Source organism: Meles meles, chromosome 2 (genome assembly GCF_922984935.1).
Source record: "Meles meles chromosome 2, mMelMel3.1 paternal haplotype, whole genome shotgun sequence".
NCBI lineage: Eukaryota > Metazoa > Chordata > Mammalia > Carnivora > Mustelidae > Meles > Meles meles.
In genome coordinates, this window is record NC_060067.1 from 181,526,284 (window position 1) to 181,552,697 (window position 26,414).

Below are 26,414 nucleotides of genomic sequence, written 5' to 3' on the forward strand. Positions count from 1 at the left end.
CTAGAGAATTTTCTATGTGCACTTGAGGAAAAAAGCGTACTTTGCTGTTATTGGATTAGGTGATCTGTATATGCCTGTTAGGCCCACTTGATCTGTACTGCCATTCAATTCTCTATTTCCTTATTGACTTTGCTTTATTGATTTTCTCTCTGGTTGTTTTATTATTGAAAATGGGGCAGCAGCGCCTGGGTGGCTCAGTGGGTTAAAGCCTCTGCCTTCAGCTCAGGTCATGACCCCAGGGTCCTGGGATCGAGCCCAGCATCGGGCTCTCTGCTTTGCAGAGAGCCTGCTTCCTCCTCTCTCTCTGCCTGCCTCTCTGCTTAGTTCTGATTTCTGTCAAATAAATAATATATTAAAAAAAAAAAAAGAAAATGGGGCATTAAAGTCTGCTATTATAATTATAAAGCTGTCAATTTCTCCCTTCAATTTTATTTTTACTATATTTATTTAGGAGCTCTGATGTCTGGTGCATATATGTTTAAATTATTATATCTTTTTGTGAACTGACCTTTTTATCATTAAATAATGTTTTTTGTCTCTTGTAATAATTGTTTATTTAAAGTCTATGTTTTTCTGATATTAGTATAGCCACCCCTTTCAGAGTATCTTTTTCATTCTTTCACTTTCTACCTATGTGTGTCCTTCAACTAATGTAAGTCTCTTTGGAGATAGCAGATAGTTAGATCCTTTTAAAAAATCCATTCTGTCAATCTACCAATCTATGTCTTCTGACTGAAAAGTTTAATTCATTCACATTTAAAATAATTACTAATACAGAAGTACTAACTATTAGCATTTTATTTCTTTTCTATATGCCTTGCAGATTTTCTGTCTCTCATTTCTTCCCTTACTACCTTCTTTTGTATTTGGTTTATATTTGTAATGACATGTTTTGATTACCTTCTAACTTCCTTTTGTTTATATTCTATAGATATTTTTTTTGGGGTTACCATGGGGATTACATATAATACCCTAAAGTTATAACAGTTTATTCTAAGCTGAAAACAACTTAAGTTCAATTGCATACAAAAACACTATTCCTTTACTGCTTTGCCCCCCCACCATTTTGTTATTATTGCCACAAGTTACACATTTATATATATATTGTGTGTGTACACACACACACAGATTTATAATTCATTTTATCTTCTTTTCCTTTAAATCCTATAAAGTAATAAATGATAGAGTTTGGACCAAAATTATAATGATACAGTTTTTATATTTGCCCATGTGTTCACTTTTACTGGAGAATTTTATATGTTTATATGGTTTTCAGTTACTGTCTAGCATTCTTTATTTCATCTTGAAAAAATCCCTTTAGCATTTCTTGTAGGATAAGTCTAATGGTAATTAACTCCCTCAACTTTTATCTGGAAATATCTTTTTTTTTTTAAGATTTTATTTATTTGTCAGAGAGAGAGGGAGAGAAAGCGAGTGAGCACAGGCAGAGTGGTAAACAGAGGCAGAGGGAGAAGCAGGCTCCCCGCCGAGCAAGGAACCCAACATGGGACTCGATCCCAGGACACCGGGATCATGACCCAAGCCGAAGGCAGCTGCTTAACCAACTGAGCCACCCAGGCATCCCAGCATTTCTTGTAGGACAAGTCTAATGGTAATTAACTTCCTCAACTTTTATTTATCTGGAAATATCTTAATTTCTGCTTCATTTTTGAAAAACAGTTTTGCCAGATACAGAATTCTCAGATTTTGGGTTTTGTTTTTGCTTTCTTTCAGCACTTTCAGTGTATCATTGCATAGCCTTCTGGTCTACAGGGTTTCTGCTGAGAAATATGCTGACAATCTCAAGAATCCCTTATATGTGATCAATTGGTTTTCTCTTGATGCTTTCAACACTTTTTGTGTTTGATGTATTGTGTCTCAGTGTGGGTCTCCTTTGAGTTTACTCTACTGGGAATTTGTGCTTCTTGTATTATATTTCCATGCCTTCCCTCAAATGTGGGAATTTTTCAACCACCATTGTTTCTTCAAATAAGCTTTCTGCCCCTTCCTCTCTCTGTTCTCTTTCTAGGATTCCCATAATGTACAGATTGATCTACTTGTGGCACCCCGTAAGTCCTTAGGCTCTGTTTGCTTTCTTTCAATCTTTCCCCTTTTTGGTTCTCAGATTTGATCATTTCAACTGACTTGTCTTTAAGTTTGCTGATTCTTTCTTCTGCCGGCTCAAACCTGCTGTTTTCAGCTCAAGAATTTCCGTTTGCTTCTTCTTTATAATTTCTGTTTGCTGATACTCTCATTTTGTTCCTATATTGTTTTCCTTATCTCCATTAATTCTCTGGATCCTCACAAAAAAGCCTGGTGTGGAAGTTTAAGATTTTTTTTCCAGGCCTTTTCTGGACATACATCTTCCTTGGGCCTGTGTGTGTGTTTTATCCTATTCCTCTGTACTCCTGGCTGCTTTTAAATGCCCTAATTTCCCTAAGAGTCTCACCCCATTTCTTTTTCAAAGCCTTAGATATTCTGTTGTATTCCTCTGCCTCTAATTTCCTGCCCCAAGGTAGCCACAGGTTTACAATCTCCCTAACACTCTTTTGCATAAGTGTGCCTGCCAATGATTCAAGCAAACTCCAACCTGACAGCCAATCTATGCCATTGTTCCCATCAATGCTCCATGGCAGGCAAGACAGAAACCAGTCCTGTGTACAGCCCCATATAAGCCAGAGCATTGCAAATAAGCTCTACTTTCTTTTCCATCCTAAATGAAGAACTAGGAAGTGGTTGGCTTCCTCCCATGCCATACCAAGCAGGAATTAGGGCAAAGGTGAGCAGAGACCATAAAATTCCCTAGCTGGACAGTGGCTTTTCCTTAAGTAGGAATTTATTAGGTTGCTGCAGATCCTTAACTGGTGTAGAGTTCCCACAAAGCTACTCTGGTCAGTATGTTGTTTACTGATGTTTCCGTGGCCGAATAAAGGGTCTTCCTAGTTTGCCATCTTCTGTAGTCATCTTCTTAAAAGACATAAATTGGTGGTATCTCTCCCATAAATTTTATTTTTATAAATAAACATTATTTTATATATAGACATTGATTATTATTCAATGTCTTTGTTAAAATAAAATCCAAACTCCTTGGCCTTCAGTGATTGTATAACATGTCCCAAGCCTTGCTTTCCTTCCCAACTTTAATTTGTTCCATTCTTCCCATTTCTCACTCCTTTAACTACAGGAGTCCTCTCCTAGTTCCAGGAATGCTCAAGTTCCTCCTGACTTGATGTCTTTTCATTTTTATCTAGAATACCATTTCTTCCCTCTCTGCATTGCTAATGCCTATATTTTCCCCTGAAGTGTTATCTTACAACACCCCTGCTCAGGAAAATGGTCCCTTAACTTTCAGTAGGGTTAGTCCCATTTTTATATGCATCACACCATCAGGCATTTTTCCTTCATACTATTTTTTCAACTACAAATGTCTAGTTTTAGGTGAGTCTTGGGGTGGTATTTATTCAATATCAATCTCCCCTATTAGCCAGTGAACTCTTCAGTACAGTGAAAATGTCTGGTGTATACTGCTATGTCCACAGTACCCATCACAGTTCCTAGGTCACAGCAGGTACTCCAAAATATTTTTGTTTGTTTCTTTGGTGAAGAAATGAAGCTTCTCATTTGTATGTTTGCCTTGTTTTACTTGCTTTCCTCTTTAGTCCTGTAGAGACACTGCTGCACACAGATTTCCTTTCTAGTTTTAATATTTACACACTAAACTGGACTGTCTCAATGTCTTCCATCATCCATCTCAAAGTCTTACACCCAGGCTAACCTAGGGCAACGTCACAAAGTGGCAAAGCTTTCTTTTCAGTGTCCTTTGCCCACTGTAATCATTTTCTTTCCCTTCAGGTAGCCAGTACTCTCATCCTGGGAAGAGGTAATTGCATTTATAAAATGACCTTGAGTTCCTACTAAATTCTGGACTGACTTCATCAAGAGGCCCTCTTAGCAGCAGACAGTGCATAAATATAAAGCAGAATTGCTCACGTCACTGACAGGCATGGAAGAAATGTAATTTTGGAGGGAGTTTCTCCACAACTTTTAAGTAATAATGCAGAGTCCCTCTTGCTCAGTCTCATTCCTTCTTTCATTCCTTCATTCACTGCAATATTTTGAGTACCTACTACATCAACAGTATATGCAGGAAGGAGTGGTGCAAAGATTAGTAAGATTTGATCCCCATCTTTATTTATTTTTTTAAAGATTTTATTTATTTATTTGACAGAGAGAGAGACAGAGAGAGGGAACACAAGCAGGGGGAGTGGGAGAGGAAGAAGCAGGCTCCCCACCAAGCAGGGAGCCCAACGCCGGGGTTGGTCCCAGGACACTGGGATCATGACCTGAACCGAAGGCAGCCACTTAATGACTGAGCCACCCAGGGACCCCTGATGCCCATTTTTAAATACATCCTAACAGAAGAGATGGATACTTGAAAAAATAATTATGATACATACCCAATTATTAATTCATTCAACAAACATTTATTGAGAGCTTACTCCGTCAGGCTGTGGGGAAACAAGTTGCTCTCAAACATTTTAGAGTATAAACGCAAACATACTTGCAAGCAATTACTGTTAAAGTACATTGTCAAGGTCTCATAGAAGTGGGAAATAATAGCCTCATATAATTCTTTCAGCAACTCAGCTAACAAAGACAATCTCCACCCTCAAGAATATTTTGCTGTTGGTCCCTTTAACAAAGGGCAAGGAGACAGACCTTTTTTTTTTTTTTTTCCAGAAGGAAACAGTACAATATAAAGGGAAAATTATGAGGATGGAAGACAAAAGAACCTATAAAATACAAGGAAAGAAATGTCAAGAGGATAAAAGGTTAGAGTAAAAGCACACTTAAAGTTTTAATAAGGTCAAATGGGAACCAATTAAAAACAATAATACTTTCTCAATTCAGTTCCACAGCTAAAGGGCTGATGGGACATTGCCAGATCACTAGTTCAATTCCTTGCCTCTAGGTTTTACTCAATTTCAACTATCCTGGGTAGTGACTGCGATGTTCCCACCTGTATGGGCTAGTTTCTATGCAATAGCTTTATTTTCACCAATTAAGCCCCCTTCATTTATTTTAGCTTGGCAGAAGAAACCAACAGAACCAGCTTCCATTTGTAATTTATTGGTTTTCTAGGGCTTCTCAGAGGCAGTATCTAGTACAGATTTCTGTAACACATGTGCAGTGAGACACAGACTGCCAGAACACGCCCCTTTAATCTTTGATACGAAACTGTTATGAAGAATAGAGTATGAGAACCTAAAACACAGGGCAGTGTCTTAGCCTATTTTTGGTACTTTGAGGAATGGATACTTAGCAAGTGTTTGAATGCCTTTGTGTGTATTAAGGATACAAATTATAAAATGTATGATATTTTTAAGGTCCCTCTCATATGCTCTGTCCACATCCCACCTCAGGATGCACTAATCCATTCCTCAACTTTTCAACATCAAGGAGCTTTTGTGTTTGGATAAAACTGACTCCTTGTTACATTGCTTAAACGTTCAATTTATTAGATAATTCTCAATAAAATGTATAAGTTAATTGTCCTTAATTATCTCAAGCTTTATTATAAATATAATTAAATCTCCTTAAATGGTTTTCAATAGACTTGAAAATTTAGCCTGGCTAATTCTTTTGAACATCTTAAACATCCTTATTAGTAAATAAAACATACAGAAATACAATGTTTTCAAAATGTATAACTACACTTAGACATAAGCTTGTTCTAGAGGATTAACAACATATGCTTGATTTATTTATTACTTCTATATCTCCTTACATATTGCTAGTGTTACGGGAATACTTTGACACTAGCCCAGAGTTATCCAAAATAAAGAACTTATACAACTCAACACCCCCAAAAAACAAATAATCCAATTAAAAATGGGCAGAAGACATGAACAGACATTTTTCCAAAGAAGACATCCAGATGGCTAACGGACACCTGGAAAGATGCTGAACATCACTCATCATCAGGGAAATGCAAGTCAAAACTATATGAGATATCACCTCACACCTGTCCGAATGACTCAAATCAACAATACAGGAAATAGCAGGTGTTGATGAAGGTATGGAGAAAGGGGAACCCTCTTACACTGTTTGTGGAAATGCAAACTGGTGAAGCCATTTGGGAAAACAGCATGGATGCTCCTCAAAAAAGGAAAATAAAAAAACTACCCTATGATCAAGCAAAAGTATGTTTAATGAGGTATTAACCATTATTAGCTCCTCTGATCAAAACTTCTGAAACTCTCAAAGAGAAAAAGTAACAGCAATTTTAGTCCTGAATTCACCAAAAGCAACCACTGATTCTTAACCTAATTAACGACCTTAACTTTAACAATGATGTGTGTTCCAAAAGCAGAGAACTCTATTAAGCAAATGCAGAGTGATTCATATATTAATTGGTTCATACTTCAGCCAACATTTATTTAGCATCTACCATGTGTCAGGTATGTTTTGAAGGCAAATTCCCTGTTTCCATGAGAGTCACATTCCAAGGGAAGATGGAAGATACAGTCATTCCATCCCAAAATAAATATCGTATATTATATATCACACAGCAATAAGTGCAAAGATATAAAAGAGTAAGTGCAAAGGTATAAAAGGGACAGAGAATAATAAGGAAGGTGCTACTTAAGTGGGGAAGTCAGAGAGGACTTCTCAGATGAGTTAGCACTTTTTTAAGTCCCTGTTGAATTCACCTTCTCTTATTTTGCATAATAGAAGAGATTAAGCCCAACAATATACATTCTTAATTGTATAAAGTCTTGTCCAAGATCACTGTGCCCAAATTTTTAAATAGGAGAATATAAATACTAATTATGGATTACTTAAGTCTACCTCCTCTTCTTGAGCACGCACTTCAACTGCAATTCAGTTCATAATGTGAAGTGCCCCTTGTGGCTAGTGAAACAGTCAAGTCAGCCTGGGGCAACTAGTATGCTAACCTGAGCTATATTAGGGCAATTTATAGAAAGCAGGTTATTCTAGACTCACTTACTAGTCTACAAATATCATTCTCTTCTGAGTTCCTTGTCTGTTCAGTATGCTAATGGTTAGTGGTACTCTGCTTCAATTAGAATACAGCCATAACATTTCTTTTTCTGCCCCACCCCATCCTTTTTTGTTGTACTTCATTTCAAATATCCTACAAATCACTCAAAGTCTCCCTTCCCCAAAATTAAGAATATATATTATGGAAGGGCTCCCGTATTTCATCTGATAGTTGATTCTGTGACATACTGTCCAAATTCACCTTCAAGACCGAAGAACCTATTCTCCCAGCTGCTGGAAGACTGGCCAGAAGACTGTCCTCAGCTATCAGCCCTCTTTTAGAGGTGCCTTGGTTGAAGAGAGTTGCCTTGCCCAAAGTTATGCCCCTTCCCTGGACATCCTTCATCCACTGATTGGTCAACACAGGAGTATAAATGCCCAGTCCCCTCACCTCAAATCAGGACAGTGCTGCAAAGCCAATCCACACCAAAAGCTCCCCATGGGTTGCTGTGGCCAACACCTTTTCCTTCTGCTCAATCTTGCTTTTTTCCTCTTCCCTTATACAGGAATTTTTTCAGAATACTCTCTAATAAGTTATCACATTCCAAAGAATAGCATAAATTTAGTGGTTTCTATTAAGGACCTAAGGGATATAAGGGTGATGATCTCCATCATATTCTCACTTAATTCACCAGTTACTCACCAAAAAGAAACCAGATGGATTCTTAATAATAACACTGGATGACCAAAAACTCAACTAAGCAGTAGTAGCCCAAGTGCAGTTGCCTGCCAAATGTAGCATCACTGACAGTACATATTACTATGACCTCAGGCACATGGTGTATGACCAGTGATTTGTCAAACACATTACTTTCTTTTTTTAAAATAATTTTTTATTATATTATGTTAGCCACCATACAATACATTATTAGTTTTTGATGCAGTGTTCCATGACTCATTGTTTGCAAATAACACGCAGGGCTCCATGCAATACATCCTATCTTAATGCCCATCACTCTGCTCACCCACTCCCCAAACCCTCAGTTTGATTCCCAGAGTCCACAGTCTCATGGTTCATCTCCTCCTCTGATGCCTCCCCTTCATTTTCCCCTTCCTTCTCCTAATGTCCTCCGTGCTATTTCCATGTTCCTATGTTCCACAAGTAAGTGAAACCATATGATAATTGACTTTTTCTGCTTTTTCTGCTTGACTTATTTCATTTAGGATAATTTCCTCCAGTTGCATCCATGTTGATGCAAATGTTGGTTATTCATCCTTTCTGATGGCTGAATAATAGTCCATTGTATATATGGACCACATCTTCTTTTTCCATTTGTCTGTTGAAGGGCATCTTGGCTCCTTCCATGGATTGTCTCTTTGTTTCCTTTTCCTGTTGACTGTTTCCTTTGCTGTGCAGAAGCTTTTTATCTTGATGAAGTCCCAAAAGTTCATTTTTATTTCCCTTGCCTTTGGAGCTGTGTTTCGAAAGAAGTTGCTGTGGCCAATGTCGAAAAGGTTACTTCTTATGTTCTCCTCTAGGACTTTGATGGATTCCTGTCTCACATTGAGGTCTTTCATCCATTTAGAGTTTATCTTTGTGTATGGTGTAAGAGAATGGTTGAGTTTCATTCTTCTATACATAGCTGTCCAATTTCCCCAGTCTTTTTTCCTTTAGATATTTTTTCCTGATTTTTCAAAGATTAGCTGACTATGGAGTTGAGAGTCCATATCCTGGCTCTCTTTAATGTTTCTTGATCTATGTGTCTGTTTTTGTGCCAATGCCATGCTGTCTTGGTCATCACAGCTTTATAACAGAGCTTGAAATCAGGCAACGCGATACCACCAGCTTTGTTTTTCTTTTTCAACATTTCCTTGGTGATTCGGGGTCTTTTCTGGTTCCATACAAATTTTAGGATGATTCATATATTCCAACACTCAAAAAATGCTTTCAGTATTTTGATCGGGATGGCATTGAAAGTATAGATTTCTCTGGGCAGCACAGACATGTTAACAATGTTTATTCTTCCAGTACATGAGCATGGAATGTTTTTCCAACTTTCTATGTCTTCTTCAATTTCCTTCATAAGTGTTCTGTAGTTTTTAGAGCATACAGCATCCTTTCCGGATTAAAACTTTTCAGAGTGTAGGGACAGAGGAAACATTCCTCAATTTCATAAAAACCATCTATGAAAAGCCCACAGCAAATATCATTCTCAATCTAGAAAAGTTGAGAGCCTTGCCTTGAAGATCAGGAACACAAGGATGCCCACTCACCACAATTATTCAACATAGTATAGGAATCAGTCAACAAAAAGAAATAAAAGATATTCAAACAGGCAAAGAAGAAGTCAAACTCTCTTTGCAGATAACATGATATTTTATGTGGAAAACCCAAAAGACTCCACCCCCAAATTACTAGAACTCATACAGGAACTCAGTAATGTGGCAGGATCCAAAATCAATGCACAGAAATCAGTTATTTTCTTATATACTAACAATGAAACTGTAGAAAGAGAAATGAGGGAATTGATTCCATTTAAAATAGCACCAAAAACCTTAAGGTACCTTGGAATAAACCTAACTAAAGAGGTGAATAATCTATACTCTAGAAACTACAGAATACTTCAAACACATTGTTTTCTTTCTTTTCTAATTTAATTTAATTTTTTCAGTGTCCCAAGATTCATTGTTTATGCACCACACCCAGTGCACCATGCAATATGTGCCCTCCTTAGTACCTACCACCAGGCTCAATCATCCTCCCACCACCCTCCCCTTCAAAACTTTCAGTTTGTTTCTCAGAGTCCACAGTCTCTCATGGTTCGTCTCTCCCTCTGATTTACCCCACTTCACTTTTCCTTTCCTTCTCCTAATGTCCTCCATGTTATTCCTTATGCTCCACAAGTAAGTGAAACCAACACATTATTTTCTAACTACAGTTTTTAAATAATCAGAAAAAGTTCACATTCACTTGGAATGGATGAGTATATATCTGCAGTCTTGCCCAAGGGCTGTGTTATTTCTTCTTCTCAGTCATAAAATAGTTTTAAGAGATGTTGACTGACTAGGCATACCATAGAAAATCTCATTGGTGAACTGCATCTAAGATATCATGCAAACTGGATCAGATGAAAAAGAAGTGGCCATTATACTGTAGGCCTAAGTAAAATACATGCATAACAGAGGGTTGGAGATATATCCTATGAAAATTTAGGTCCTGTCACATCACTAACATTTTTGAGAGTCTTATGGTCTTGGGCACTTCAGGACATCCCCTCCAAAGAAAGGAAAGATTACCACAATATTTACATCCTACCACAAAGAAGAAGAACCTTACCTAGCATATCCCATAGCCAGGAATACAGTACCAAGTCATATGTCAGGCAGCATAGACAATTTCTAGCTTTGAGCAAAAACCAAAGCAGGAAAATAATGTATAGCATGGTGGTACAAGTATCCCTCTCACTTGAGTAGCATAACCCAGCAGAATGGAATAGTATTAGACACATCTGTGTTAGGATAAGATGTCATATGGTGTTTACAGCAAGCCCAAATGGAAGAATCACAGCACTAATGTCTAGGGGTTTGGTGTAACATCATGCCATCTAAGCCAGGCATTTACACACCTTTTGAAAAGTAGGTCCTGGTATACTACTGGCCTCAGGTATAAATGTAGGGCCTGATCATGGACACCAAATAACGAGGAAGCCTGAACTTTTCATTATGAGCTGGGAACCATCAGACAGCAATCATGAGGTCAGGTAAGTCCAGGACCAATCCATCATGCAATAGAAGAGATACACCCAACACCAAGCATTAACAGGACCAAGAGACATAAAAAGGCAACATAAGCTGGTAGCTTAGACCCTGAAGTTATCTACTGTTGTTGCTGTGGCACTTGACCACTAAGTCATACTTAACATACTTAACATGGGGGATCTCTTACACAGTCAATGTACTAGACCATAACAGATATGTTATGAGTTTGGATATGTTTTTTCTTGGAAAAAAAAATCCAGGTCAAATGGATTCTCTTGATATATGGGTGAGATCTGGAAATGGATGAGGGCCATATTGTATCTTGACTTAGAGGTGGCTCTTGACAATAGTGGCAAGGGGAAATGCTCCCAACAGGCAGAGCTTAAGGCAGTGCAGTTCTTTATGAGGTTATAATGTGCCTGGCCTTATGTGCAGTGGTGAATGACTTAACCAGAGCTCAGTGGTCGGGAAGAATAAAAACTGGAAGGGCAGGAAAAGAAGGTCTGGGATAAAGGGATTTGGACAAAACTATGGGAACAGACATGAACTGTGAAAATCTTTGTATCAAATGTTAACATCTTTAACACCTTTAAGAGAGCACCCATTATAGAAAAGGCACTAAATAACCAAGTGGACAATCTAACTTAATTAGCTGGTATCAGTCAGTCTCTGTCTTCAACTTACCAGTGCTAGCACAATGGGCACATAAATGAAACAGTGGCAGGGACAGAAGCTATTCATGGGCTCAGCAGCACTGCTTCCACCTACCAAGGTTAATCAAGCTATTGATCTGACTGAATGTTCAATCTGCCAGGAATAGAAACCCAACAGTAATTCCCCAGAATGGCACCATCTCTATAGGAGACCAAAAAGCCATTTGGTGGATACATTGGACCTTTCAGCTTGGAAGAGGCTATAATGCATGTTGGCAGGGACAGAAACTATTCATGGGCTCAGCAGCACTGCTTCCACCTACCAAGGTTAATCAAGCTATTGATCTGACTGAATGTTCAATCTGCCAGGAATAGAAACCCAACAGTAATTCCCCAGAATGGCACCATCTCTATAGGAGACCAAAAAGCCATTTGGTGGATACATTGGACCTTTCAGCTTGGAAGAGGCTATAATGCATGTTGACAGGGACAGACACATGTTCGGGGTTTAGATTTGAATTTTCTGCCTACAACATGTCAGTCATGTATATCCACCACTATTTGAGGATTGACCAGTGTTAGATTTACCAGTGTCATCCTGAATAAGATAATGTCAGACCAAGGGACCCACACCGAAGAAAGGAAGTGCAGGAATGGGTTCCTGGCACCTGACCATGAGATCACTGGTCATGTCAACTACCAAACCGACCAAAACCTGCTAGCCCAAAGGAGTAATGGAGTGACCTCCTAAAAGCACGGCTGAAGCACCAGCTTGAAGGTCATCCTGTCAATATGGTGCTCCATCTCCAAAATGAAATGTACACTCTAATTCAATGGTCTTAATGCAGTGCTATGTCCCAGGTGAAGGAATACATGGCGCCGAGAACCGATGCATGGAAGCAAGTGTGGTCCCACTTACCACCACTCCCACTGACCCACTTGAGTAAGTTGTGCTTCCCATTCCCTAACTCTAGGAACTACATGGTCTGATGTCCCACTTTTCAAAGGGGAAGTGTTTCCAACAGGGAGCAGAAAGATTCCAGTTGTACCATAAGCTTTGGCTGGCACCTGGTCGTTTCAGCTCCTTAAGCCAAATGACAAGCTTGTAACAGAAAAAGGAGTCACCATCTTGGCAGTGGTAATTAACCCTGATTATTGGGAGAAAGGAAGACTTCTTGTATACAATGGGAACAGGAAGAAGTATGTCTGACACCCATGTGATCCACCCGCCCAAGCCTGAGGCAAATGGACTAATGCAACTAAGGCTTGAAGAACCAAAGGTAAGCGAAGGCTCAGGATGGTCAGAATCATGCCAAGAGGAAAGCCACCAAAACTAGCAGAAGGTGAGGGAAATCTAGAGTGGATAATGGAGGAGGGAGATGGTGACTATTACCTGAGACCTTAATGCTATCATTAGCGGTGCTAGTTTATCCTACCAAACTTACTCTTTTTTTTTTTTCCATTTTATTTATTTTTTCAGCGTAACAGTATTCATTCTTTTTGCACAACACCCAGTGCTCCATGCAAAACGTCCCCTCCCCATTACCCACCACCTGTTCCCCCAACCTCCCACCCCTGACCCTTCAAAACCCTCAGGTTGTTTTTCAGAGTCCATAGTCTCTTATGGTTCACCTCCCCTTCCAAATTTTTTTTTTTTTTAATAAACATATAATGTATTTTTATCCCCAGGGGTACAGGTCTGTGAATCGCCAGGTTTACCAAACTTACTCTTATAAGAATCCTCTATGAAGGGGCGCCTGGGTGGCTCAGTGGGTTAAAGCCTCTGCCTTCAGCTCAGGTCATGAATCCAGGGTCCTGGGATCGAGCCCCACATCGGGCTCTCTGCTCAGCGGGGAGCCTGGTTCCCCCTCTCTCTCTGCCTGCCTCTCTGCCTACTTGTGATCTCTCTCTCTCTCTCTCTCTCAATAAATAAATAAATAAAAATCTTAAAAAAAAAAAGAATCCTCTATGAAAAGAAACCTACTGGAATACTGGAATATGTAAGTCATCCTTAGTATGTACATGAAAAAGTGAATCTAAGAGGTACAAGCAGTTCACTGATATGCTGCCAAGATGCCCCTTTTAGGAATGAAGATGTTATTCTACCAGCTTCTGGAACTGCTGCCAGCTGTCAGCTGCCTTTGTAAAGTGCCTTGGCTGAAGAGAGCATCCTTGCTCAAGGTCATGGTTCCTAGCTGGGTGCAGCACATAAAGACTGATCATGGGGTTTTAAAGTCCTGTCCTTCGCCCTCACTCATAACAACCCCCAAGGCCCATCTCAGTTTCAGATATTCCTCTGGATTACCTATGACCTTTATTAGACAGCACTGCACTCCAATTTTCCCCTGTGCCCAATTCTGCTTCCTTCTCTTCCATTCCATAGGATTTTCTTCCAAGAGAACTCCCTCCCTAATAAGTTTTCTGCTCACTAATCTCCATGTCATTTCAAAGAACCCAATGTATGAAACCAATGATGGAACCATATCAAGTAAACTCATGGTGTGGACCAGAAACAAAGAGACTGGTTCTAGTCAGATGTTTGGTTCTAATGTGTTGATTGACCTCAATCAAGTCAATAAACCATATGACCTTTATTTTCCTCATCATTTTCATTGAGAAGAAAAAGTAATTGCTGTGATTTATAGTCCTAGACTAAGAACCAGAATTTAAGTCCCTGAGTGGCTATTAATTGGTTTTTGTGACCTTGTGATTATCACTCCAAACCTCTGGGCCCATCTCTAAAATGAGAGGTAGACTAAATGATCTTTATTTAGTGTCCTTTATAGCTCTAATAGCCTCCAAACCTAAGTATATAAATCCCACATCATTATTTCTGTAACTTAGCATTTAAGATGGCATTTTCAATTTTATCAATAACTTTGTTGCCAAGAAAAAATTTGTTTCAGTTCTTATGAAAAAACGTTTATACTCCTTGCCAAAAAGAATTATTTTTTTTTTAAATCCTATTACTTCATTCTTTCTCATCTCTTTGTTCCTCCCTTATTGACCTTTTCAGAAATCCCTTTTGGCATGTATGTCCCCTGCCCCCATTCCTAGGAAACTCTGAGTAAATAATAGGGGAGTAAAATGAGTATTCAGTATTGGCATACAAGTATTATAAAGCTTAGTTTCAAACACTTCATGTTCTCTTCCCTTTTCCCCGTGTTTACAGCCTCTGCTGCATTATACAGGCTCTCTAGCTTATTTCTCTTAGTCAATATTTATAGCATGTTTACTACCAAAGCTCCTCCAGAAGCATTTTCAAGTCTTACCAAATGTTCTTCCTTCCCTAGGACCTATCTGCTCCTTTACACTCTGTTTGAACCCCTTTCTGGTCATTATCATAGGGATTGCCTAAAACTACCCCTTCTACTCTCCCTGCTCTCCAATAACTGGCCCCACACATTCCCATGAAGAAGCAAGGAGATATCAACACATTGCAACAGGAGCGACTAGACATGGGGTTGGTGGCTGGCTGTGCCACTCTGGACATCTGAGGAAGAACCAAAATTAGAAACGAGCTGAGTCTGTTCAGGGCTTAGTGCTGTCAGAGGAGTTTCCTCAGTTAGTTCTCGAGGCTATATTTTCTGAGTCATCTTTCACAGCTCACAGGCCAAAACTCATAACTCATATGCTCTGCTCTCCATCAAGACACAGTTAATGTCAGAAAGTGGTTACTCTCTAAAGGAAGATCTTTACTCATGTCCTGACTGACAGCCCACAGAGTCCATGAAATGAAGGTCACAGTGCTCACCTGTATCAAAGTTGCAGCGAAAATCGTTTTAAGTCATACAATAAAAGCATATCTCCTCTTCTCCTTCTCATCTCTCTCAAAGTACTTTAGAAAGAATCATGTTAAAAATAAATATGTATTCACCTGGTTTGCAGACTCTAAGCTATGTGAACCAGAGACTTCATGACAGAGTAGGGAAAGTGAGAAGCAGTGGGGCTCCTGTTAATGTCTCCCAGACGCTCCTAACTGCTTGTTACCTTCTCAAAGTTCCTTTAATCCTTACTGCTCAATGAATGTCAACAATAGTCTTTGGTTTATTTATTTATTTTTTTCAAATCCTGCCATTAAATTGCCCTGAATTGGTAAGAGGATAAAGCCCAACTCTGATAAACTAAAATATCCCTAATTCTGAGTATTCTTGCGACAAACCTTCTTAAATTCCAAAGTAGTCCAAGTTACCCTATTCTCAATTCTTGGTTTAAATAGTTTTAAGATAAAAGCATTTGCTGCTCCTCATCCCATAAGGTCAATGAACACGCTCAGAATTATTTTCTTTCTTTCTTTGCTTATTGACACAGATCAAATCATGACCATTCTACCTATCCTGCTGTTCGACAGAGCTCAGAACACTGACATAAGGTCAGAGAGGTAACATTAATGCCACACTATGTGCAAGCAAGGAAAGAATGCTGGCTATGAGATTTCTTGAGGAGAAGGAAATGTTTACCTGTGTTCCTCCAAGCCCTTCGGTTCTTTAAATGCTGCTCCCCCAGCCTGTTAACCTTGCACAGTAAGGGAGAGAAGGTTGGAGATGGTGTGCCGCATAAGTGAAACGCTCAGAATAGTTCAAAATGGGGACAGCAGCGCCACCAAGAGACGCTGTGAACAGAAACTAAGAAAAACCAGTATAAAAACACCTTGCACATGAGGGATGCTGGGTTAATCACCAATAACCTAAAGTTTAAAATATATTGGCTGCGATGTTGATTTAAGTGACAGGAGAGGTGTTGCATTACAACCATCTCTTTGAAATTCACACTCAAGCTCTTCCGTGTTTTTCGGCCATAGCATGCAATATTAGGTGTTAGAAAAGTTTACATTTGTTACTTATTGAAAAATTTGGTCTCTTAGTCATATTGAAAATATAATCTCTGCAAGTACAAAGATGATGGATGGACTCGTAAGTTCCTTAACTCTACTAGCATAACACGTTCTCAGCTCTGCAAGGGCAAATGACAGCAATTCCTTCAATTATGAAGAAGAAACTATGGTCATGGGAGCACCATCATGGGAGCATCTAATGATGCTGACACCCCCCGCATTCAATCATCTACCCTAACTGTGGAAATGCGCTATGCTATTCGTCAGGGGAGAGCTGTATTGAACAGGAAATTGACAGCAGCACATTATATCTTGGAAAATTGAGAGCTAAAACATTTCCAAGTACCACGTGCCCCTTAGAAATTGCACAGGGTGCTACTTCTGGTATTTTATGACTTCATGTGCCTTACCCAACAATAATATAGCACTTTTTAGTTCACAGACAAGAGTTTTAAGAATTTGTCAACTGTAACCGAGTGATGGGCATTAAGGAGGGCACATGATGTGATGAGCACTGGGTGTTGTGTGCAACTAATGTATCACTGAAAATTATATAAAAAACTAATGATGTACTACTACAGGTTGGCTAATTGAATTTAAATTAAAAAAAAAAAAAAGAATTTGTCAACTACCCAGCATTCTGTAACATCCATAATAGTAACTGATGGCATTTGTACATTTGTATAATGCTTTAGAGTTTTCAAATTGTCTATAAATATATCCTACTTGATTAAATTCATTCAATAAATTTTAAGATCTGAAAATGAGCCAGGAGAATAACCTTCACACGTAAACATACAACAACAACAACAACAAGGCAAAAAAGGTATTATTACCTTCATCCAGCAAATAAAGGAAAGGAAGGCCGGGATGTAAAGTGGTATCCCAAGGTTACAAGATGACAGATTAAAGTTTGGCAAATGACCAAAAGATTTGTCGAGATAGTAAAGGTTGGTTGCTTGATAACTCAATTAGCCATATGATGAATATATCAAGGAAAAATGTAGAGCCTCTGAAAACTCAGAAACCTCGATGCAGTTAACTGCTTCCAATTTAATATTTGAAATGAAACCTATAAATTTTACTTCTTTTCATTTTCCCTTCTTTTTCTGTTCAAACTAAGAAGAAATAAAGAAATGACCAAGTCTGATAACCAACAGGGATGCTTTACCTTATTTGTGCATGTTCCTGCCCCTTTGGTTAACTGGTAGTGTCTGTGGACCACTTCTCAGACTAATGTTTTCAATGTACAAAAGAAAATACCTAGGTTTAGAAAAGACAACAATTAAAATGAAACACAGTTACCAACTATCAGAAGGAAAATTTGTGATTTAATGATATTATGTACTTCTGTATTAACGTATTTAATAACAAACTCTGATGGCAGGTCTAATAGCTACTCTAATTTAAAAATAGTGACAATGACTTCTGCGTTATTCCTTATCCTCCACAAGTAAGTGAATGGGGGAAAATTGGAGGGGGAGACAAACCATGAGAAACTGTGGACTCTGAGAAACAAACTGAGGATTTTGGAGGGGAGGGGATTGGGTAAGCCTGGTGGTGGCTATTATGGAGGGCATATATTGCATGGAGCACTGGGTGTGGTATAAACACAATGAATTTTGGAACAGCGAAAAAAATAAAAGTAAATTTAAAAAATAAAATAAAAATAAAAATAGTGACAGAACATGAGTGGCATTTGCAGAGATTGCAAAAACTGCAGTGTGATATGAATATATCTATAATTTCTGTCGGTGATAAGGTCACAGATATTCTTAATACTACTGTGGTTTGCACCCACATAGATAATTGAAAGAACGGTTAAATTTCAGTCAGTGATTAATAATTAAACAGATGGAATTTTCACAGACCTCTTGAATTCTATCCAAGGGTTTCTTGTGGGCCCACGGATCCTGCATTTAAAACTTGTGCGGTAGGAAGAAGGAAAGAGTAAGAGCATCAAGAATGCACAGGAAGTATTCACAGAGGACTGAATTACCACTAGATTTCATCAGTCCAGATAAGAACACACTGTTTTCTGCTCTCTCCAAGCTCCCCAGAGCCACTGGAACAATGTAGATAGTTTCCAAGAGCGCCTGTTAGCAGATTCATGGATGGTCAGACCTCCTGGCTAAGACCCATTACACGGTCTCCCTTCCTAAGCTGACTTCTATTCCTCCTGCTGGAAATAGGTGGACCCTCCTTGACAAAATGAGCATAGAGCCTTGGTGAGCCAAGAGAGTAAGAATGAAATCCTCCCTTATCTCCAGTGGCAGGTGGGGAAATTACAATAGCAAAATGGGAATAAAACAAATTAAAAACATATCAGAGAGAATGTTTCACTTAATATAGTTTCTGCTTGACAAATTGTTTCTTCTCCTAGAGGAACACTTTATTTTATATGACACTAAATGGCAAGAATAAATCAAAAGCATTGTTTAGTTGGGGTAAGGAGAGAAATAAACGTGAATGAATTTAAACCGTAAGTCAAAATAGTACAGATACCTCTGATGAATGATAGCGGTTTACTCTCAATGGTTTCATTATGCAAATTATGTTATTTGTTTTCCAGCTTTACTCAAAACAAACGATGATACCAGAATAAAAGCAAATTGCATTCTTATCAAACGTCTCATCAATGTGACTTAAAATATTACAAATTTTACCATATGCTGGCCTTTTTTTATACTACCCACTGATCATTTAATTCCAAATGTTGACATGACACTGTAATATCAACAACAATTTTTTTTTCTTAATAAATATTCTGTGCATAGGAATGCAACATGGGGAATTAGAGCTTACAGTAAGAAGAACAAAATGAATGTGATTTTTCTAGTCTTTCTGCCATATAAATAAGCTATTTCTTGTTTTATACCAGTAAGTTTACATTTCCTACCACGCCTCCATAGTAACAGTGAAAAGCCAAGTATTCCTGAGTTAAGGAAACAGCAAAAGGAAGCTAATTAAAATAAATTGTTCTCTGGAGTCAGATTTCCTTGGGTGGTAACTTGCCTTTTCCAGTTTAGAAGTCCTCATTCCCCACTCATCCTTTTCCTTCTGAGACTGCCCACCAAGTCTCGATTGTGTTTCCTCTCCTCTCTGCTTACACGCTTCTCAATTTAAATGCCATGATCTGTTTCCTCCCGTATCTCCCCTGCTTCTCCTCATAGCTTAATCCTAGAGTAATCACACAGAAGGCAGCATGAAATAAGGACAAATTTAAAGTAATGAAAAATGTGATCTTATGATAAGTAAGCAGCAAAAGGATATGAAAAATACATGAGAGAAATATTTCAAATTCAGCAAAATCTATTATTAATTTTTTCTTCCCTCTAAGGATCAGAGAAAAACTTGGGATTTAGCAGTAGACGAGCTCAGATTTCACCTATTTAAGAGTCATTTTACTAGTAAAATCTTCCTACCCACTGAAGTCCGTCAGTCACCCACCAAAGTAAGTATCATCTTGAACCAGATTTCTTAGAAATCTGAGCAATGTTACTGTTAGCACAGAAGAAAACAACAGACCGGGAGAAGAAGCCTTCAGGACTAACAACAGTCCATCTTGGTCTGCTTACTATTCCATTCAAATCAATGAATACTCATTGAGCATTTGCTCTGTGAAAAGTCTCTGAGAAATATGAAATCACTTGCAAAGGCTGCTAAGTGCATGGATCAAAAACAAAAAGAAAAGGAGTCGTCGTATTTATCCTGCGGACCAAGGGGAGATTCTCGAACTAGAAAATTCTGTGACCCAGCTTCATTTTCTTAAGATTATTATTACAGGATAAACTGGAAGAAAAGAGATGTTAGAGAACCACCGAAGAGAGTTCTTTCTTTTTGTTTCATATTAATGCTTGACTAATTCTGATTAGCAAATATTTAGCAAATGTTTTTGCCAAGACAGTGTGTTTTAGCTTTTTTTAATGTTAAACTTTAAAGTCGCATCTTAAAAATCCCCTTTTATCTTAAAATTCAAAAAAGGCTTTCTAACAAGAGAAAACCAAATTATTCAAAATATTGAAATAGAACCTGATGAACCAATTTAAATAGGATTATCTGAGCAAGGCATTAATAAATAACTTTAGCATCCAACAAATATGAAATATTAAGGAAATATGTCTACTTTCTTAATCGCTAAATTATTTTGGAGGATTTATAGAGAAGGAAAGACCATTCTCATTCCAAAAGAGAAAAATTTAGCATATTCAAGAAGATTTTCAAGTAGAAGTTCAATAGGGCAACTGAGCCCTGTTGAAAGGACAGATTAATCTGTTCTTCCTAACCAAACACCATTAAAGTAAAAAGGAACAGGTATAAACATATGACTACAAAGGACATGGATCCTGAACTAACAGGAGATGAAGAATGTTGACATGATTTTGGAAGATGAAGTGTGGATGGATGAGCGGTGATTAAATTAGCAGACGAGAAGACTGAAACCCCTGCAGCTTTGCAGGGAAGGGTAGGTTGTCAAAAGGGAGCAAAATCTCTTGTAGTTCAGGACACTTGAGCAGTTCAGGAACCGGAGCCAGCGAGGAACTGTAATTCTCAAGGCAGGGGTATGGGTTGAGGCTGACAACAGAGTACTGGTCAAAAATCAGGATATGTACACAAATCAATTCCATACCTGTATCTTCTTCCCAGACCTACAGTGCCAGATAGTTGCACCTCCCCTACACTGGCAGAAAACTGGAGACTGTTCTCAGGCTAGATAGAACGGAAGAGGTTCTGGACTCTGGGACTGGAAGTACAGCCGTAGGTAAGAGAGAATCCCACCTATGCACTGACTTGGCCCCAGAACATTGGCAGTAAGGCATCTAAGCTTCAGACAGCCAGAGCAAGCCAGTCCCAAAAAAGAGCCTAGAGCAATAGTTAAATGTCCACTCAATCCACGGTAAGACCAAACCAACCCGTTTTCAATACACATACATATGGATAGTGCTTCCAATTCATGGTTTCATACCTAATTTATAAATATGACGAATAGCCAAGAATCACCGAACATTGTGGCAGGGCTTCAAAATGAAAGACGAGGGGCACTGGCTGGCTCAGCTGGAAAGGCTTACTACTCTTCATCTCAGGGTCATGAGTTTGAGCCCCATGTTGGGTGTAGAAAGTACTTAAATAAATAAAACTTTAAAAAAAAATGAAAGACAAAATTAAAAAAAAAAAAGCAGGGAAGAAGGAAATTATAGGAAATAGAAATGAGAATATGTGCATTCCAAAAGAGAACCTCAAAAAAATCTACAGCGAATATCTTGAAAGTGATGAGAAAAAAATCACACCCTTGAATTAGAAGAGATGACTATATTAAAAAAAAAAAAAAGTTCCGGAAATAAAAATATCTTTATCTCCCTTAAATTTCTGCTTAAGTGTAATATTCTCAGTGAGGCCTACCCTGACTCTCCTTTTTAAAATGCAGTATTGCCCACCTCTTGGTTCTTGCAATCCCTGTGTGGCTTTAGCTATGAAAAAATAAGACCCCCTAGGGCAAGGAATTACACTTATCTTTAGCACCTATAATGGTCCCTGGCATATCATGGTGGTTCACTAAATGTTGGTGAATGAGTGAATGAGGGGAAAAAAAGTCCTTTGAAATTAAAAATATAATAGCAAATGTAGAAAAAACCTAATAGGTTGAAGAATAAAATTAAGGAAATTACCTAGAAGGTAGAATAAAAGGACCAAGAGAAGTAAGAAAACAAAGGAGAAAAAATTATGCTAGAAATAATACAAGAATATTTTCCAGAACGAGGATGTGATTTTCCAGATTTAAATGGCCCTCTTAGGGCCCAAAAAAACAAATGAGAAAGACTCACACCACAGCACATTATTGTGAAACTTCAGAATATCAAGGAGAAAGAGAAGATCCCAAAACTACAGAGAAAAAAGAATTATCTATGAAAATTAGGAATCCAAGAATCATTAACTTCTCAATACACCAAAAATAGAAGACAGTGGGAAATCACCTTCAAATTTCAGGGAGAAAATAACTTTTAATTTAAAAGTCAGTATCATGTGAAACTAGTAATGAAATGTGATAACAGAACACATAGTTTCAGACATTCAGGTTCCTCCAATATTAGTTCCTTTGACTTTCTCAGAAAGATGTGGGGGAATGTGCTTCCCCCAAATGAGATGTAATCTAGGAAACAGTAATCAAGAAATCCAGTAATCCTAAAAAGAATGAAGGAGAAAGGCAGAGAAAATTCCCCAAAAAAGTGAAGGGGAAGTGTCTACAACAGCTCTGGAGCAGGCTTTGAAAGTAGCCTGTTAAGATTACAGTAGAAGGAGAGAGGATTCCACAAGGAATTCTGTAAGAAAAAAAAAAAAAAAATGATCCTGACCACAGTAAGATGTTTCTAGTTCTGTGCAAAGCATGTGGCTGATCAAGTAACAGGTAAAAACTTAAGAAAACACATTAAAATAAGAAAATATAACTCCAGGGGCACCTTGGTGGCTTAGTCAGTTAAGTGTCTACCTTCAGCTGGGGTCATGATTCCAGAATCCTAGGATCAAGCCCCACGTTGGGCTCCCCACTCAGGAGGAAGTCTGTTTCTCCCTCTGACCCTCCTTCCTCTCATGCTCTCTCTCTCTCTCTCAAGTAAAAAAATCTTAAAGAAAAAAAAAGAAAGAAAATTTAACTCCAGGAAAAACAAAACCACAGCAAAAAGAAAATATAGTGTATTACAGGGCTCAGCCCTGTAATATCAATAGTCATGATAATAAAAACCCTAAACATTCATTTAAAATGGAAATTATGATACAAATGTATTAGGAGGATAGAGACAGTGGTAGTCGGGGCAGGGGACAGGGAAGCAGGAATGAGTAAAGAAAGCGAAACTCTCAAAATAAGATATCGACAAGTAAAACCTAAAGTTTAAAATCAATATTCACAGTATAAGCACTTTATTTAGATACCTGGGGGCAACGGTCGAAGACACAGCCTAGACAGTGGAAAATGGCTGCCTCTGTGACACGAAACATTGGATGTGAGAGGGCCGCGTTCTGAGGATGTTGCTTTTGTTGGGGAAGGCAGTCAATGTGCACAATCTTTTGACTCCCAATCAGCTGCACAAAAAAGAACCTAGAGCCTGGAACACTTCCTCACCAAGAGATAAAGAGCCCACAGAACCCACTATGGAAGCTGGTCTTGCTCTGCCTCTCCTCTACGTGAAGGCAGCATCGTTCTACCCAGCACGTGACCGCATTGTGCTTTCCTCAGCAACTCCAATAACAAGATGCAGTTGGCAGAAGGTTTGGGGTCCCCCCCTGGCATCAGTAACTGCTGTAGGGTGAGTACCCTACAGTGAGTGGAGTCACTCTCTCAGCATTGGTCACCAGGGCTCTGCCTGCCATTCTTATTATAAGCTTTGTAATACTATTCGACTTCCTTAGTTATATGCAATTTCTATCTTAATAAACATAAAAATTCATTGAGCATTATTTCAAGTAGTAGCGCTGCAAATGGTACAGGTATAAGCCCCACTGATGTGGAAACTGTAATCACCACGCACACTGGCTTCTGTAACAAATGATGCCCAGTTTATCATTATTTACTGTTACTAACAAACAATGTATTTGGCCTACCATAGGAAAAAAGTAGCATCTTTGATTATGCAGTTTCGAAACACTGAAGCTCTTTTGTGGGTACATTCTCTAAATCCATACATAAAGGAAAGCGGCAAAACTAATATAGCCATGTGGCAACAGGTAGAGGGAAAGAAAAACGAAGGAGGCACTTTTTAAGTAAGCACTCAAGTCCACATATTTGCAGATGGCAGACAAAACAAGACACATCTACCCAGAAGGAAAATATGGGTTCTGGAAGCTTGAGTCGGAATCTGGAGGTTAATGGGATATAGGAAATGAGATGGCAAGGAGGGTGCACCTTTGTTTTACTTGAATAACAACAGAGTAGGTGGTGATGTTGTTCCCTGAGAGAAGGAACTAGGGAGAAAGAAAAATCTGGAGAGCTGGAAAGTGAAGAGCCGTGTTTTGAATCCTGCTGGGGGTATCGGTAGTCGCCTGGACTTACAGGCCGGAGCTCAGGGAAAAGATCTGAACTAACACTAAGATTTAGAAGACGAGCACAAAGGTGGTTGGTGGACTTGTGAGCACTCCTCGATAGGGTAGGCAAGATCAATAAAGCACAGTGTGCAGAGTTATACACTAAGCAAGGACTAAGAATGTTGAGAAATACCAATAGTTCAAGAAAGAAGAACCTAGGGGAGAAAAAAGAACTGTGCACAAGGAGACAAAAAGGAAAAAGGAATACGAAGGGTATGACTGATCTGACAGCAGCCAAAAGCAGAGAAAAATTCAGGAACGAGAACACAGGTAACTGAGTCAAAGCTATAGAGTGATGAAAGAGAAGTCCATGGAACGAGAAATAAGGCCATTAACAGTCCAGGTGGGAGAGATTTGGGTGGAGCTGTGGGAAAGGAAGCCCTCTTGCACTGGGCTGGTGGAAAGCATGAAGATGAGAAAATTGTAACGTTTACGGATGACTCTACAAACAAGGAGGAGAGAAAGAAGGACTTGAGGCAGTTGCCGAAAGAAAGAGTATTACCATTACACAAACAAAACAGTAAACCTTTCCTTGCTTGACTAGGCACCTGAATCCCTGCCTATCTCTCCCCACATCTGCTTTTTAGAAAAACTGGTCCTGTGTCAGAAATGCTAGATAATGTCCGAAGCCCTAATCCAAGCAGAAAAGACCACCCCAAGCCAGTACTGGTCAAATATTGAACTTCTGGTATTGTTACTGCTAGCGAGTCACGTTGGCATGGGTATCATTGACACCTTGCCTCCCCCCCTGACAGTGACCTACATCAGGTCTGAGTTCACCCCACTGTGTTGACACTGTGAGTTCTGAGCACTGGCTGAAGAGCAGTCCCTGCGTTTTTTGCCTGAGCAACTGTCCTTCCTCACTGACCAGTGCCACCAAGCAGCCACATGCTTCAACACCAGCAGCACTTATAATAGTCAATTACCACTATTTAGTGCTTATTATGTGCCAGGAACCATGCTAACTAAGTGCTTCATAGACATTATCTAATTTCCTCCTCTCAACAATTTTATTATTTCTCTTATGTCTAGGTGAGCAAATTGAGGCTCGAAGAAATAAAGAAATTTACCAACATTCACATCTAATAAGTGTTGAATCTAGGATTTGAACTTGGGTTTACCTAGCACATCTATGAACATAAATTAGAATAGACCTCATGGGTACATTTCTATCCCAATGAAATCGGGCTTCCTGGTGCAAAAGGATTATGGCCTATGCTTCCAGATCGCCAAGCCATAATAGTTCCCCCTGAACAAACCACTAATTGGGCCACACATGCATACAACAACAGCCCTGCCCTGAAAGACTTTTTAATCTAGCTGTGGAGATCAGACAAATAGGTTTGAAAATGCAATGAACTATATAAAGTAGCATATGATTAAGGGTCAAATGACTAGTACAGATTAGAAATGCTATTTAGAGGTAAGAGGAAGAAGAGATTCAATCAAGCCGGGAGGATCAGAAAAGGCCTGGGCTAAATCTTGAAAATCTTGAAAAATGGCTCCAATTTTAACAGGAAGAGAAGAGGGAGGAGGATATGAAACCAATCAGCAGATATGAAATTGGGACTGAAATGTTAGTGATAGCAAATGCAGGAAATGAGCAGGTCACTGCCATGTGAGCTGGGCAGAGCCAGTCTTTCTCAGCATGGAAACATCCACGACCAAAGTGGGGAAGCTTTCCCTCCCAAGCTCCCTTAAAGACTCCTAGCCCCATGGTGGTTTTCTTTTCTTCAGCTAATAAAAGGCTTTCATTTTGTGAGATACCGCTCCATCCTACCATTAACCAAACCCCAATTCAAGTTATTTCAGGATGCTGATTTCCTCATATTTCCTGATATGACTCATGCAGTGGCAGCTTGAAGGAACAGGCTTAAAATCTCTAATTGAGGCAGCAAAGAAATAGTGAATTAAACCTTTTCTGTCCTCGCTGCTGCCAAAATTTTACGGAAGAATGAAACACATATATTCATGTTTGTATACGTTATGAGCCAGATCAGTTCATTAAATTTTCACAGAGTGGAAGCAAACTAAAAAAAAAAATTTTTTATATTCTGATTTATTCATCAAAACTTCCAGCTTGATAAATG